Raw genomic sequence first — 14,005 nt, forward strand, 5'->3', positions numbered from 1 at the left:
TGCTGGTGTGGTTGACCATGAGCTGGGCATCCACATTCTGATTCTGAACTCACTTGATTGCCAACCCTAACCCTCACCAAGCTCGAGGCCTCCAAGTGTGCAACATAAGACCTAACATACTCTTGGACAGCCACAAGACATGCTCAGAGAGCTCAGGTGTTAAGGCCTCCAGGTCTCAGGACATCAGCTGAAGTCTGAGGGAATTGCTTTGTTCTTTGCGTCTCCAGGTGGAAAGACAAATCTTAGGAGGATATCTGTGGATAGGATGGCTTTAAACCTCAGGTCCCCATCTCTGCCCATTCCCACCTGACATCAAGATTCACTGACTCACAAAGGTGGTTGCATGTTGTCTTGCGCTTATGCAACATTGTTGTTGTTATTAGTTATGTGTTATCAAGTCACTGTGGTTTATGCAACCCTATAAATTAGTGACCTCTAAAAGATCCTGTCCTCAACAGCCGTACTCAGATCTTGTAAACTCAAGGCTATGACTTCTTTTATGCCGACAATCCATCTCTTATTTGTTCTTCCTTTTTTCATTTTTCCTCCAACTTTTCCCAGTATTATTTTCTTTTTCAGCTTGCTGGATGGCCACACTATAAAGAACATGCTAAAAACAGCCTTATCTTTCTTGATGTTTCTTTTGTTAATTTCAGTCCTATTCAGGGGAAAAAAACCTAGAAGGTAAATGTATTAACTAGCTCAGATTTCAGATGGGAATTACTATTCTGCAAGGCAACCCAGGAGAGTGACATGTATCTATATTGTTTGGAACTTCTGGGGACATTTTGATTGTCATATTTCAAGAGCTGATAATAGACATGGCTAAATAGGATATAATTAAAACGCTGCAACTTGTGTCTTGAATTAATGTGGCACTTCTCCCCTCAGAACTGTAGAAATAATTAGCCTCTTCAAGGCTGCATGTTAATTATCTGCTACAAGCCTACTTTCTCTTACATAATGGGGAAGAAGCATCAACTTGGCTACCTTATAATAACTGACTGATGAAAGTGATAACTGTTAAGCATTTGGCTCTCTTGCTTTTAATTCCCTCTTTTATCCAAAGAGATGTATAAGGATTAGACTGTTTGCACGGAATAAAGAACTATGATTCTTCCTCATTCCTATTCTGTTCTGTGGTGTGTTTGCTGAACTAAAGAGGTGTCACAAGGATTCCATCTCCATTTGTTAAAATAGCATTCATGCCATTCCCCCAATCATGGGCTTTATTTTCACTGTTTTTCTGACATTTTAACTTCTGTTGCAAGTTAAATGTTCCGATAAGGTTTCCTATTACCTGCCTGCACCTGGACTATTTTCACTAAAAAGAAAACCACAGCTGTCATTTCTTTTTCCTTTTTGCATGCAACACATTATTATTGTTTGTTAATAGACAGCTTGTTGTCGACTGAACCAATGTTAAATCGAGTGGTAAGCTCTTGAAAAATAAGAGACATTGCACAATTTCTCAGACAATTTAACATATACCTGCTACCATTCCCTGCCTGCAAAGACGGCTGCACAAATTAAATTGTAATTAAATTCAAAACTTCCATATCCTCCATTAATACAGCCAAAAGCACTTCTTGAAATCTAACATGGGGGAGGGGGATTTCCCTTTTCCAGAGAGATCCCTCAGATCACTCAGATATTTTGCAACCTCTTGCTGAACTGTCGTCATCACACACCAAAAAGCTATCCTTGAATCTCATGGCACAGACAAGTCCTGTTGTGTGAATACATCACAGTATAGCCTGGTTCAGACACAAGACTAATCCATGGTTTAGCTAGCATTATGAGAACAAATCTGACTGATCCTCTAGCTCGCAGGCTTCCCTTTCTCCTCTTCTCCTTACACCGGCAAGGGAGAGAGAAAAAGGCTACTTAGAATAAACAGGAATCAAACTTCAATTGTATGATGTATTCCCTCGTGGGTGTGTTTTGTTTTTAAACCAGGGAGGTCGCTTTTAAGCACGGAGTGGACAGATGCAAAGACAAGCTGCTGAACAATTTTTCTTATGATTGTTTCTCAGATCAAAATCACTCTTCTTGACTTGTTTTCAACCCTATTATCTGGAAAAGAAATCCAGTGTGGGGTAGTAGAAGGAGTGACCAACTAGGACTCATGAGATGTGGGCTTGAATCTCCTGCTCAACATGGAAAATCACGGGGGGGGGGGGGGAGTGGCAAAACCAGGCCTTAATTATCCCCCTGACCTCAAAAACCTTATTAGGGTTGCTATAAGTTGGATGCAACTTGATGGCACATAACACACATCAGGAAAGATATAAGGGTAATATGGAAATGAAGGACTCAAACCTGTTAATTAACAGGTATGAGGCTCCACTCCAGATCAAGGCCATTAGTGGTGGGGCTTCAGTGAGTCCTGTTTACCTTTTTTTTTTTAGTCATTGATAATAACATAGATTGTGTTTTATCTAGTTTTGTTCTAGATTACACTAAGGGGTGATTAAGCTACTTCAGGGAGGAAGGTTTTAAGAAGAAAAGAAAAGAAAAAAATTAAGCACCTTATATTTGCATATGATTTCTCCACTCAGATTGGTAACCTGTATAGAATGATTTGGTTTTATTTTGTTTACTTTTTTTAAAAGAAGCAAACAGTTTTACATATTGTGTATAGAAACACAGAAGTATAGATCTGGAAGGGACCCCAAAGGTCATCAAGTCCAGCCTCGTGTCAGTACAGAAAATCCAGATTTAAAGCATCTCTGCTAGGTGGTCATCCAAACTCTGCTAAAAAAATTCAGTGAAGGAGAGTCCATCAGCTTGCGAGGCAGTTGGTTGCATTGTCAACAGTTAGTAAGTTCTTCCTAATGTTTAGTTGAAACTTTTCTCGTAACTTGAATCCTTTGCTTCTGGTGCTATCCTTTTGAGCTACAAAAAAAGCCTCCTCAGATTGAGATCTGACATTCCTCTTTAGCATAGCAAGAAATTCCCTATCCAGCATTTGGCATGCTGAAAAACAACACCTGATGTGTGCATTACTTACACACACATTTTTGCACTCAGAACACTAGTTCACTCAAAGGGATGCAGAACAGCTCATATAGTTGAATCCTATGCATGCCAACTCAGAAATAAGGACTAACTGGGTTCAGTGAGGTTTACTCCTTAGGAAAGTAGGTGTAGGATTGCAATACATATGTTGGAAAAAAGATGTATTAACTTAGTTACTGTTTAGAATCAAGCCTTAGTAAAAAAAAATACCTTGAAAGTAAATTTAAGCAAATGTCTGGCTTAATTGTAATCATCATCGTCATCATCTTAGAACTGTAGAACTGGAAGGGCCCCTATGGATCATCAAGTCCAGTCCCTGTCAAGAGGCACGGTGGGAAATTGAACTCCCAGCCTCTATACCTAAACCAGTGAGCTATCCAGTTGTTCATTGTTGCAATTCTTGCCTATAATGCACACTGCAGAATCAGAACAGTTCTTCCCTTTGTTTTGATAATACAAAGGAAATGAAAGTGATGACACAATCAAACAATGTTATGTGTAGTTATTATAGGAGAATTGGGCTCTAGATGCTGAGAATACTACATCATACAAGAAATAGGAGCAAACTGTTGAACTGTCTCTTTGTGTGCAGTGAAAAACGAGATTGTGCTTCTTCACACAGTTGATCATGTTCAGGAATGGCTATCCCTGGCCTCTCTCTACCTCTCCTGCTGAGTATCTTCCCTCCTGTCCTTGGAAAGTTTCCTGTTATTTTTCCATCTTCCTGCTGCAGGATATAACATTAATCACAACAATAGAGCAACCTTCTTCAGGAACACTAAGTTGAAAGATTGTCTTCTGGTTTCCCAGTGTCAACAACAACAACAACCAGCAGCTTCCATGCACAGGAGAAAAATGAGAGGCTAAAAACACATTATAAATCATGGATAGACAAACGTGGTTCTTCAGTTGATTGTGCCTTTCAAGCCATTTTTGTATCTGTCAGGACTCACTGAAAGATTAATTTAAAAAATATGACCAATAAAAATTGGCATAAACTTATATACATACATCTGTTACAGGCCCTGATGCAGCATTATTATAAAGGAGGAGGAGAAGGCAAACATTGTTTGAGTTTTTACAGTCTTGCATGCTGCCTGTAAAAGGTGTGTCTGGGAGGGGCCTTTTTGGGCTGGGGTGATTATCAATCTATCCAGCACTAATCATTTCTTCCCACCTCTGAATTCAAAGAGAGCCATGCCTCTCTACTGAGAGTTTTCTTTTTCCCACTCTTTACAGTTATTAGTAGTTGTTTTGTTTCCTGTTAATCTGTTCACAACTGTAAGTAAAGAAATGTTTTTAGTCTTTCTCTTACACATTTGTCAGAGTAAGTTATTGAGACTTTAAGTGCCAGTTAATCAGAAAGAAATGTACCATCTGGGGAACTCGTAGCTATTCTCCTCTGTGAGTCTCTGTACTTCTACTGCATAGCAAAGGGAGTGTTCCCAAAAATTCATAACTCTGCAGCAAAATTGATTCAGAAGGAAGAACCAGAGATATGGAGATGCAGCAGAGTGAGTGAAAAAAATGTTTTATCATTTACCAATGTAACATTTCTCCAGTCTAACTGCCTCACTTGTTTTTCAGCTCTAGGAAATTCCAGATGCGTGCTTCTGAAGTCAAATGTAGAAGACTCTGGGAGGAGCAGTCACTTTGCCATGGCAGTTTAGAAAGGGGAAATGGTGAGTCGAGGAAGGTTTAAGCATTTCCTTCACCATTTGTTTTCTCATTTTTCTTTCTTCCTGAAGATTTGTTTTTAAAAGGAAGGTGAGGTATTAGGACATTGTTATATACCCCGGTGTGTAATATTTATAGTCTTGTCCTGATCCATTCATTAACTGGCTGGGCATTTTGTTCAGAAACTAGACAGTATAATTTAACTTGATGGTTGGTTTCCTATTTTCCTTTGAATGACTGTCTACATAATGAATAAGTAAGCAAGCAAATAGATTACAGAGCAAGCTGCTGTCTTATCATGCTGTCTTGCTGCCTCCCATGATCTTAGTATACTTCTATAGGCCTTCACCTGAACATTCAAGGGATAAACTAGTGGAAGGGATACACCCCCACATCTGGCTCAATGTATCAGTGTTAAAGATGTGAAGCCCTTTGGGGGAAATATCTTAATTTATACACATGGGCTCTTCCAGTCCTCCAAATGTTTGCTGCAGAGGTATGAAGATGGCTTTTACGTGCCTTGAGCTAAATGTACTTTAGAAGCTGCTGCATAACTGGGAGTTGTGTCAGATTAGGACTGATACTTGTTCAGAGGCTTTGACGTTTATATACTTAGAAATCTTCTTTAGATCTTCACACCACATGCGTGAGGGCCTAAAATAAGAGTCCACATGTGTGGAAACAACAGGATTTGTATGCAGATCACTCTGTTCACCTCCTGGAATTCTAGCCTTTGCGACTTCATGCAAACAACTGAACAAGGGAATTCTTTCATCTTTAAATACCTGAAATCATGGAGAGGCTCATTGGACAAATGTTCAGAGACAGGAAAAGTAATGTTTTGGGTCTACAGCCCCCCACATTTTACAGTCTCTATATCCACTAAATGTATGCATTATACAGCAAAATTTGCAGTGTTGTCAAGAATCAACCCTCAGTCTGAAGAAACTACTAATATACAACAGGCAACACAACTTGCAGATGGAGAGAGGAAGAAGAACATGCCCTGAACCAAGCTGGACATGAAATTCTATTTAAAAAAACAGAAGTACTGGACAACGCCAGCAATCATTTATTGGTGTATTAAAATGACTGAAGATGAAAGAAAAAAAAAAAAGCCGCCCCAAGTAGACATGGTCTAGAGGGGCGGGGTAAAAATCAAATAAATAAATAAATAAATAAATAAATAAATTAGACTACAAAGGGAAGCCATTGAAATTCACAAACACCAGCAGAGCTTCAACAAAAGAAAGTCTAAAACTCAACAAAGCCTGGCTCCCAGCACTGAAAAATACAGCCTGCAAAAGGTCAACAAACTCTACCCAGCCACAAGGACTGGTGATCACAGCACACAAAAGACTAGCATGTTTCCCCAAAAATAAACCCTACCCCGAAAATAAGCCCTAGTTAAATGAAACCCTGCTGTCCACCAGGGACTCACCGGGATCCTCCCAAGCCCTCAAAGGAGACTTAAAATGTCTTCTTCTCCCACTTCCCTCGCTTGCAGAGGGGCTGGGCAGCCAGGAAGGAAGGAGCTGCGCGCCACCAGGAACTTGCTTCTTGGCTGCTAAGTTCCCAATGACTCTTGGAGCTCACACCTCTGCAGTGTGTGCGCTTCTGCCCCAAGTGCGCACCCAGGCGAGGCTAATAAAGCACAAGGTTGGAGGGGGGGAGGTGATTTTAGAACTCCAGCCCCCCACCAGCCAGCCCCCACCGTACCTTTATTTTTTCCCTCCCCTCTTTCTCCTACCATAACTCTTTTAACCCTCCTCTTGTTCGGCTCCCCCTTCAATGCTGGGTGCTGCTGGCATGGCCACATGTTGAAGCAGCCACCGCCCTTTCCTCAACTGGGCTCGTGGGATTTGGACCCAGCCCCCTTCCACACCAACACCTCCCCCTTCACTGCTGCCGTTGTTTCCCTCAAAACAAACCCAGTGCCCACCAGCCCCAGTGGGAGCCTCAGCCCAGGCACCGCCACTGGAGGAATCCAAGCCACCACCATGGCACCTCCTGACAGCGGCAGAGGCACCCCTGGAGGAAGTGGTGCCAGGTACATTTAAAGAAGGGGAAAGGGAACGGGAATTAATAATAAATAAATAAAATAAATGACAGTAATTGAATAAATGTAGATTTTTGTTCTTGAAAAAAATAAAACATCCCTGAAAATAAGCCCTAATGCATTTCTAAAGCAAAAATTAATATAAGACCCTGTCTTACTTTCAGGGAAATACAGTAACTAATGACTGTGTCAATCACAGTGACAGATCATCTCCCCCCCCCCTTACCACAACAATACACCCATAACAACAACAACAAAAAAACCACTCTGATCACCATAATCACCCAATCTCCTGAAAAGGACAAAAAGCTGATCCCACAGCTACAAATACTCAACTACGTTATACCAGAACACAGAATTCTAACTCCTATCCTCTGAAGATGCCTAATGTTTTGCCAGGGGCTGGCAAAACATTAGGAAGAAAAACCTTCAGAACACGGCCAAAAAGCCCAAAAAGCCTGCAACAACCATCAGAGGAAGAAGACTCTGTCACAAGTGTATATGCCAGTTGTGCTCCCATATTTACACTGATAACACAATCAGTGGCTCCAACGATGTCCTCCACAACATCTGGGGTTTATTTGCTTATCCTGTAATGTGATTCATGTGGTCTTCTGCCAGCAGTGTCCATCTGCATCCTACACAGGGCAGATAGGACAATGTCCATGCAAAAGAATGAATGGATGCAAATTGGACATCAGGAATGCAAAGCTGGGGCACTCTGCTATGCACCTTCAGGTAGCTATTGTAGAAAACAGGAATGACAAAGGGAGACTCGATAGGGAGACAGTGGAAATTTGCTACATAAATTCTGATGCATCCCAAAGGACCTAAGAAAAATCAAGGTGTCATTGCACATTATATACATTAATAACCCATCTTTCTATAGGATCTTATCCATTTAAAACATTTGTCTCCCTTAGCAAACTCTGATCTTTGTTTCATAATCATCTCTTAGCATTTCTGCAACAGCCAAATCTACCCGTCTTATGCTGCTGACCCTGTCCAGGACCTGCATATTGAAGTAAGGTACTCATAAAATACAACAGTAATATTTTGCCCTTTTTTCCCTTCTTTTCCCCCCCTTTTTCTTTTGCCAACATGCTGAGACAGACAAACATGGCTACTTCTTTGGAATGTGCCCTCAAGTCACTTTTGACTTATGGTGACCTCAACGGGTTTGAAGTACATAAGATGTTCAAGATGGGAATTTGAATCCAGTTCTGAGCCCTATTCCAATACCCTAATCTCTACACAACCCTGCCACTCATTCTAGTTGTACAAATAAAAAAAATTACAAAAGGTTCATTGCTCAAGACACTCTAGTGAAATCAAAGCTTTGGTGGTGAACACTAGCTCAACCACTGGCAGGTGACTGAGCTGGTATTCACCAAAGGCGAATATAGTGCTTTTCCCTGAGTGTTACCCACTACAGGGAAAATAGCAGCTTTAGGGCTGGTTGCATCAAGGAAATGATACAGTGGGCAAGTCAACAACAAAAGGCAAGGCCAAGATCATTTACACTCTTGTATCTCAACATAAGGACGTGAGAGCTGGACAATGAAGAAAGCTGACAGGAAGAAAATTGTTTCATTTGAAATATGATGCTCGAGCAGAGCTTTATAGATATCCTGGACTACCAGAAGGATGAACAAATGGGAAATACAACTAATCGACCCTGAACTATCTCTAGAGGCAAGAATTATGAAAATGAGGCTGTCATACTTGGGGCACATCATGAGAAGGCAAGATTTGCTAGAAAAAGACAATAATGATGGGAAAGGCTGAAGGCAGCTAGAAAGGAGGACAGTACATTCTGGAGATTGTTTACTCATAGAGCCATCATTGGTCAGAGGTAACTTGACAGCATGTAGCAAAAACAACTTGACATTTACTTATCCTGTGCCTTCAATCCTTTGTGACTAACATGGTAGCTTTCCACAACAAAATACCACTACTATTGAATTGTGGTAATACTGTGACAGTTCAGACAACCAATAACCCCGAAGAAGGTGCTTGAAGGTCAGAACTAATTGTGTGAAAATAGGGTCAACAATACTCTCCAGTCATATACCAAGCTCATCAAAGTCATACTCCCAGAATCCTCTGCTGAGGTCAAAAAGTAAGGTCCAGTTGCCTTTGTGCATAGACTGAGGTTAGCAATCTGTTTTTCTCAAAGATTTAAAGGCCACCTTCTAGGGAAAACCAGTAGTGTCTGCAATAAGCGGATACTGTACAGTTGGTTACTCTTTATATCTAGACTTTCAGTCCTTTCAGTTAACATTTTTTCCTCTTGTGGCATAGTGAAATTGTGGATGGAAAAAAACCGCATTTCAGATGGATGCATACATGCATATTATATATGAATCTGATTCTCAGAATGACGCATAACAATTTGTAAGTGCAATCCCACTGTAAAATTAATAAAAGATAAAACCATTAAATGCAATGTGGGTAGCAGCAATTCACAAGTAGAGATGGGGGTGCTCATGTTCGTATATGAATGCAAACACCTCCGCATAGCTGGAGTTAATGAGGGTCCAGCCCATGAGGCCGGTCCGTCCACTCCGCTACTGCTGGCCCAGCTCTTCCTTCCGATCGCTCTGAAGCACCTGGTCTCCTAGCCACTCGTCAGCCTTGCAGGGAGACTCGTCTTCCCTCCTTCTGCCAGGGGTGCCGGACCCTCGTTAACTCCACCTGCGCAGGGGGTATTCATATCTCTAGTCACAAGTCACTTTTAAATGAAGTAACAATTAATATTGATGCTGGTTCAACCAAAATCTGCCAAGACACTCTATCTACTACACCATAATGGTTCACCATACTATGAATTTACCCAGATAGTGAAGCAGCTTTCAGTTTACACAGCAAACCTGGAAGTTAGTGGTGACACAAGGGAAGTCTGAAAGACATTTATCTTCATCCAACCACGAAAACTCTGGCAACCAGGCCTCAAGTAGTTCAGCTCCAGCGCTCTCTTCTCTGGATGATGCACAGTAGATTGCTTGCGCTCACTTAAAGAGCTGGGTGTGATATTTTTGAACTACAAAGTAGAGCCAGTAGACCTTGTAGCTGGGCACATAGCAATTGTAAAATTAAACAACTGCTTTATTTGGCAGCTATTTGAGAACTTCCTGTGACTTTTGTTTTAATTTTTAGGCTGCAACTATTAAATTGCATGACCAATGCAGCCAGGAAGACTAGCCACAACAATTATCCGAAGCCTGCCTGTAGACAACACCCCTGAAGTGCCCTTGTTTGATTGTTGTGTCAATATTCTGGCTGGTTTTAATATGTAGGTTACTGGATTGGGTTATATCACAGTCGAAGATGATCCACAATCATAGACTTGCCACTTAAGATAATTAAATAATTGTGAGTATTGCTCACAAAGAGAACTGAGTTGGTCATGCTCAATTATTTGCTCTCAAAAGAACAATAATGATCTGAGGATAGAAGAACAGTGAGGCTTAGATTAAAAGGAACTCCCATTAGAAAGGTGCAGCCCAGACTTATGGTGGAACCTAATGTTTTTCTCTCTGTTTGGCAACTCTTCAAATCAACTGGATACTCTTTTGAAACTGTTGTGGATGTCAATGATACATTGTTACCAAGGTGGGGATGACACAGAGTGCAGTATCTCCCTCTCAGGGAAATTGCTGAAGTTCTGAAGCAACAGCATGTGGAGACACTATTGGGCTGAATAAGGATTTGTAGGCTGAGACTTAGGATGAAACTACATAGCTGATTTTTTCCACAGGTGCAAAATACACTTTGATCCACTGTGATTCACACCTGTAGAAATCAGATTTCCCTGGGTGAAATCGCTGTAGCCATCCAGATGACAATTTGCAGGAATCACGAGAGGCAAAAGCAGAGGGCTCATTTTGCAGCAAGTTCCAACAGCAGAAGGTGCCTTAAGGTGCTAACAAGTGCTAATTGGCAATTTTCACTTCTGTCTTTTTAATAATTTTTTTCTCCTAAGTGTCCTTGTGATACTGTTTTCCAGCACAGAGCTGGAAAAAGAAAGAAAGAAACTGGTTGTTGTGGGTTTTTCGGGCTTCTTGGCTGTGTTCTGAAGGTGGTTCTTCCTAACATTTTGCCAGTCTCTGTGGCCGGCATCTTCAGAGGACAGCAAACTGTTTGCACAGTTTGCTGTCCTCTGAAGATGCCGGCCACAGAGACTGGTGAAATGTTAGGAAGAACCACCTTCAGAACACGGCCAAGAAGCCCGAAAAACCCACAACAACCATTAGATCCCGGCCGTGAAAGCCTTCGCGAATACAAGAAAGAAACTATTTGGAAACTAGGGGCACTCTTTAAAGGAAACTGAGATCCCCCTCCCCAAGTGCCCCTTTGCATTGATCAGGCAATCACATTGATCAGAAAGCAAACAAAAGTCATGTCAAATCGGTTGGGAAATATTTAAATTACCCCTACCAGATGAAAAAAAAAGCCTGCTCAAAAAAGAAGATGCCACAATGGACTTCCCTGCATTGAATTGTATGTCATGTAGTCACTGTGCTTTGATTTGAATTCATTTGTGCCCAATATGATGTAAATTGCAGGATAAATGTCTCAGATAAGACAGAGATGTTCCATTACTCTATTCACCACACCACGTTTGGTATCCAGAGTAGTAACACTTTTGACAGTGCTTCTGTGCTCAGCTCTCCACATGCAATACTCAGCCTGCAGTTAATTTGTCCACCTTAAAATGCCAGCTACATCTGTTCTTAATGAGGCCAGATGGGGCTGTGGTGACATGTATCTTAGTTACATCTAGATGAGACTACGTGTACATTACTTCCAGAGTGACTGCGCCCTCAGTGTCCCATTATCTCAAAGTGATTTAGGAAGAAGAGCTGCTACTTTCATAGAATCATAGAGTAATGGAATTGGAATGGCCTATGTATAGCCATTGAGTTCACTCCCTGCTCAGTGCAGGAATCCAAGTTAAATTACTGTATTGCCAACAGATGGCTGTTTAAAGATGTGGTTCCACTATGAAAATGAATCAGATGGAGTGGGGGTTTTGAAGTCAGCTTAGTCACATGATAGTCATGCAGTTTCGGTGTTTGTGTGTGCATCCTCTGGGAAAACTTTTGATCTGTTTTTAAATTGTGTGGTATATTGCTCAAGGGGGCTACAGAGGCTTTTAGATTTGTTGTTTTGAGGCTTTGTCCTGTGCCTGCCCATCCTCATGCTGGCTGTCTCTCACAGCCGCTCACTGCTGTTGCTGTGGTATCATTTTTATTATTTTATTTGAAAGTGGGATAGCGCTAGATCAATATTACAGACAGAAAAAAATAAACAGATTGGACTGCAAGGTTGCCCTGCAGCCTGACACATATGCACAGACAGCAGACAGACAGACAGACAGACAGACAGACAGAGACAAACAGACAGACAGACAGACAGACAGACAGACAGACAGACAGACAGACAGACAGACACACGGGGGTGGAGAAGGAGAGAAAGTGATGGAAGCAGCAGCAGAGCTGGAAAGCGAGAAGGCACACACTGAATGGCAAAGAGAAACTAACCAGAAAAATTTCTTTTAAATGCCTCCAGTGTTGGGGTGCTTACCATTTTCTGAGATAACTGTCCTAATGTACTTAATAATTAAGACATTTTTCCTGATAATCAACCAAAATCTGGCTTCCTGCATTTTGAGCCAATTATTATGTGGCCTGCACTCTGGGAAGATTAGAAACAGATTCTGCCTCTCCTCTGTATGACAACCTTTCAAGTATTAAAACAATTTGTGGGTATTATATTCGCGAAGGTTTTCACGGCTGGGATCTAATGGTTGGCCTGGGTTTTTTGGGCTCTTTGGCCATGTTCTGAAAGGTTGTTTTTCCTGACGTTTCGCCAGTCTCTGTGGCCGGCATCTTCAGAGGACAGCAACCTCTGCAACAAAACTAACTCTTAAAGCAACCAAAAAGTCTGAAGCACACCTTCTGAAAGCATGACCATAGTACTGCGGCTGCACACAAGAAGTTTTGCTTCTCTGAAGCCCAAACCTGATTATCTGGTTTCAGCCTGCATGGTCTCCTCTTCTGCAGGAGCCATTTATGCTGCAGTTGAAAATAAACCCTACTGATTCCAGTATTGTTGATTTCCTTTGATAAAGGCTCATTCCAGGAATGTTCATTCTAGTTTTTACTAAAAGGCTATGGAATGAATTAGAGGGGAAGGATCAATTGGCTCCCCTATCCCAACAGGGGACACTGCAGGCCCTTCCTTCAGGAATTCATTCATCCCTACCTGAAAACATGGACCGCACAGCTGCAGTGGGGGGGGGGCAGACAGACACCCAGCCCAACTATTGTAGAAACGCCCATTCAGCACCTACACACCCAAACCTGATCCTCTTCCTTCTCCTTCCTCTGCAACCTCATTTGTGTAACTTCCTCGGCTTAATTACTGCCCGCTTGCTGCCCAACTTCTTTGCTCGCCTGTAAATTGCTGACAACCCAGCGCGAAATGAATTTCAGGCAGGCTTATAAAATGACTTTACAGCAAATGCGAGGCGGGGAGAGAGTCATGATCTAAGAAGGCAGAGAGAGTGGAGAGGTATCACTTTGCAGAACAAAGATCTTGATCGTGTCGGTTTCCTTCCTTCCCCTGATTTTATTTTATTTTATTTTAGGCTTCCCTGCGTGCAAGAGCCCTCTCCAACCGGCAGTGCCTCTGCAGCTCGAACAGGAGGAGCTTTCGGAGTCGTCCGCCTCTCTGTCTCTTTTATTTTTTAGGCAGAGTCACGTTGTCGTCCCGAGGCCAGAATCCCGGCAGCGCGGAAGCAACCCCTTCGCTCCAGGAGAATCCTCGGCGGCGGCGGCGAGAGGACGCGGGGAACGGACGTCACCAGGGCTGGCACCGAGTGCAACCCTTCCGATCGGCCTCGCTTGACGTAGTGGGGCATCTGTCGCTGCTTAAGCAAGTACAACTCTTGGCTTAAGACTTGGCGCGGGCGCCCGGCTCCTCCTACCTCGAGGGCCGCCCTCCCGCCTTTTTTTTTTTCCATTGACGAAGTCGGCTTCCTCTCATCCTCTCTCCCGCTTTGATCTGCCCATTCAGGACTCGGGAGCGAAAGCTCCTCCCTTGTGCTTCTTGGGCGGAAGCCGCAGAGGCCCCGACCGGCTTGCCTCGTCCGAGCCAGGTGGAAAGGAAAACAACGCCCTCCCTTTCGCCTCGGCCAGAGCCGGCCCCGCCATCCGATACGAAGGCCTTTGCCCTTGAAGC

At 42.5% G+C, this 14,005-nt stretch overlaps 1 long non-coding RNA gene across 1 annotated transcript; it reads left to right on the plus strand.

The window, feature by feature from the left end:
- The first annotated feature begins 9,660 nt into the window (after positions 1 to 9,660).
- Positions 9,661 to 13,550, plus strand: LOC140705970 (uncharacterized). The gene is made up of 2 exons (XR_012085631.2): positions 9,661 to 13,336; positions 13,413 to 13,550. It is a non-coding gene; the product is annotated as an uncharacterized LOC140705970 (long non-coding RNA).
- The last annotated feature ends 455 nt before the right edge of the window (positions 13,551 to 14,005 follow it).

This window comes from Pogona vitticeps, chromosome 3 (genome assembly GCF_051106095.1).
Source record: "Pogona vitticeps strain Pit_001003342236 chromosome 3, PviZW2.1, whole genome shotgun sequence".
Classification (NCBI taxonomy): Eukaryota; Metazoa; Chordata; class Lepidosauria; order Squamata; family Agamidae; genus Pogona; species Pogona vitticeps.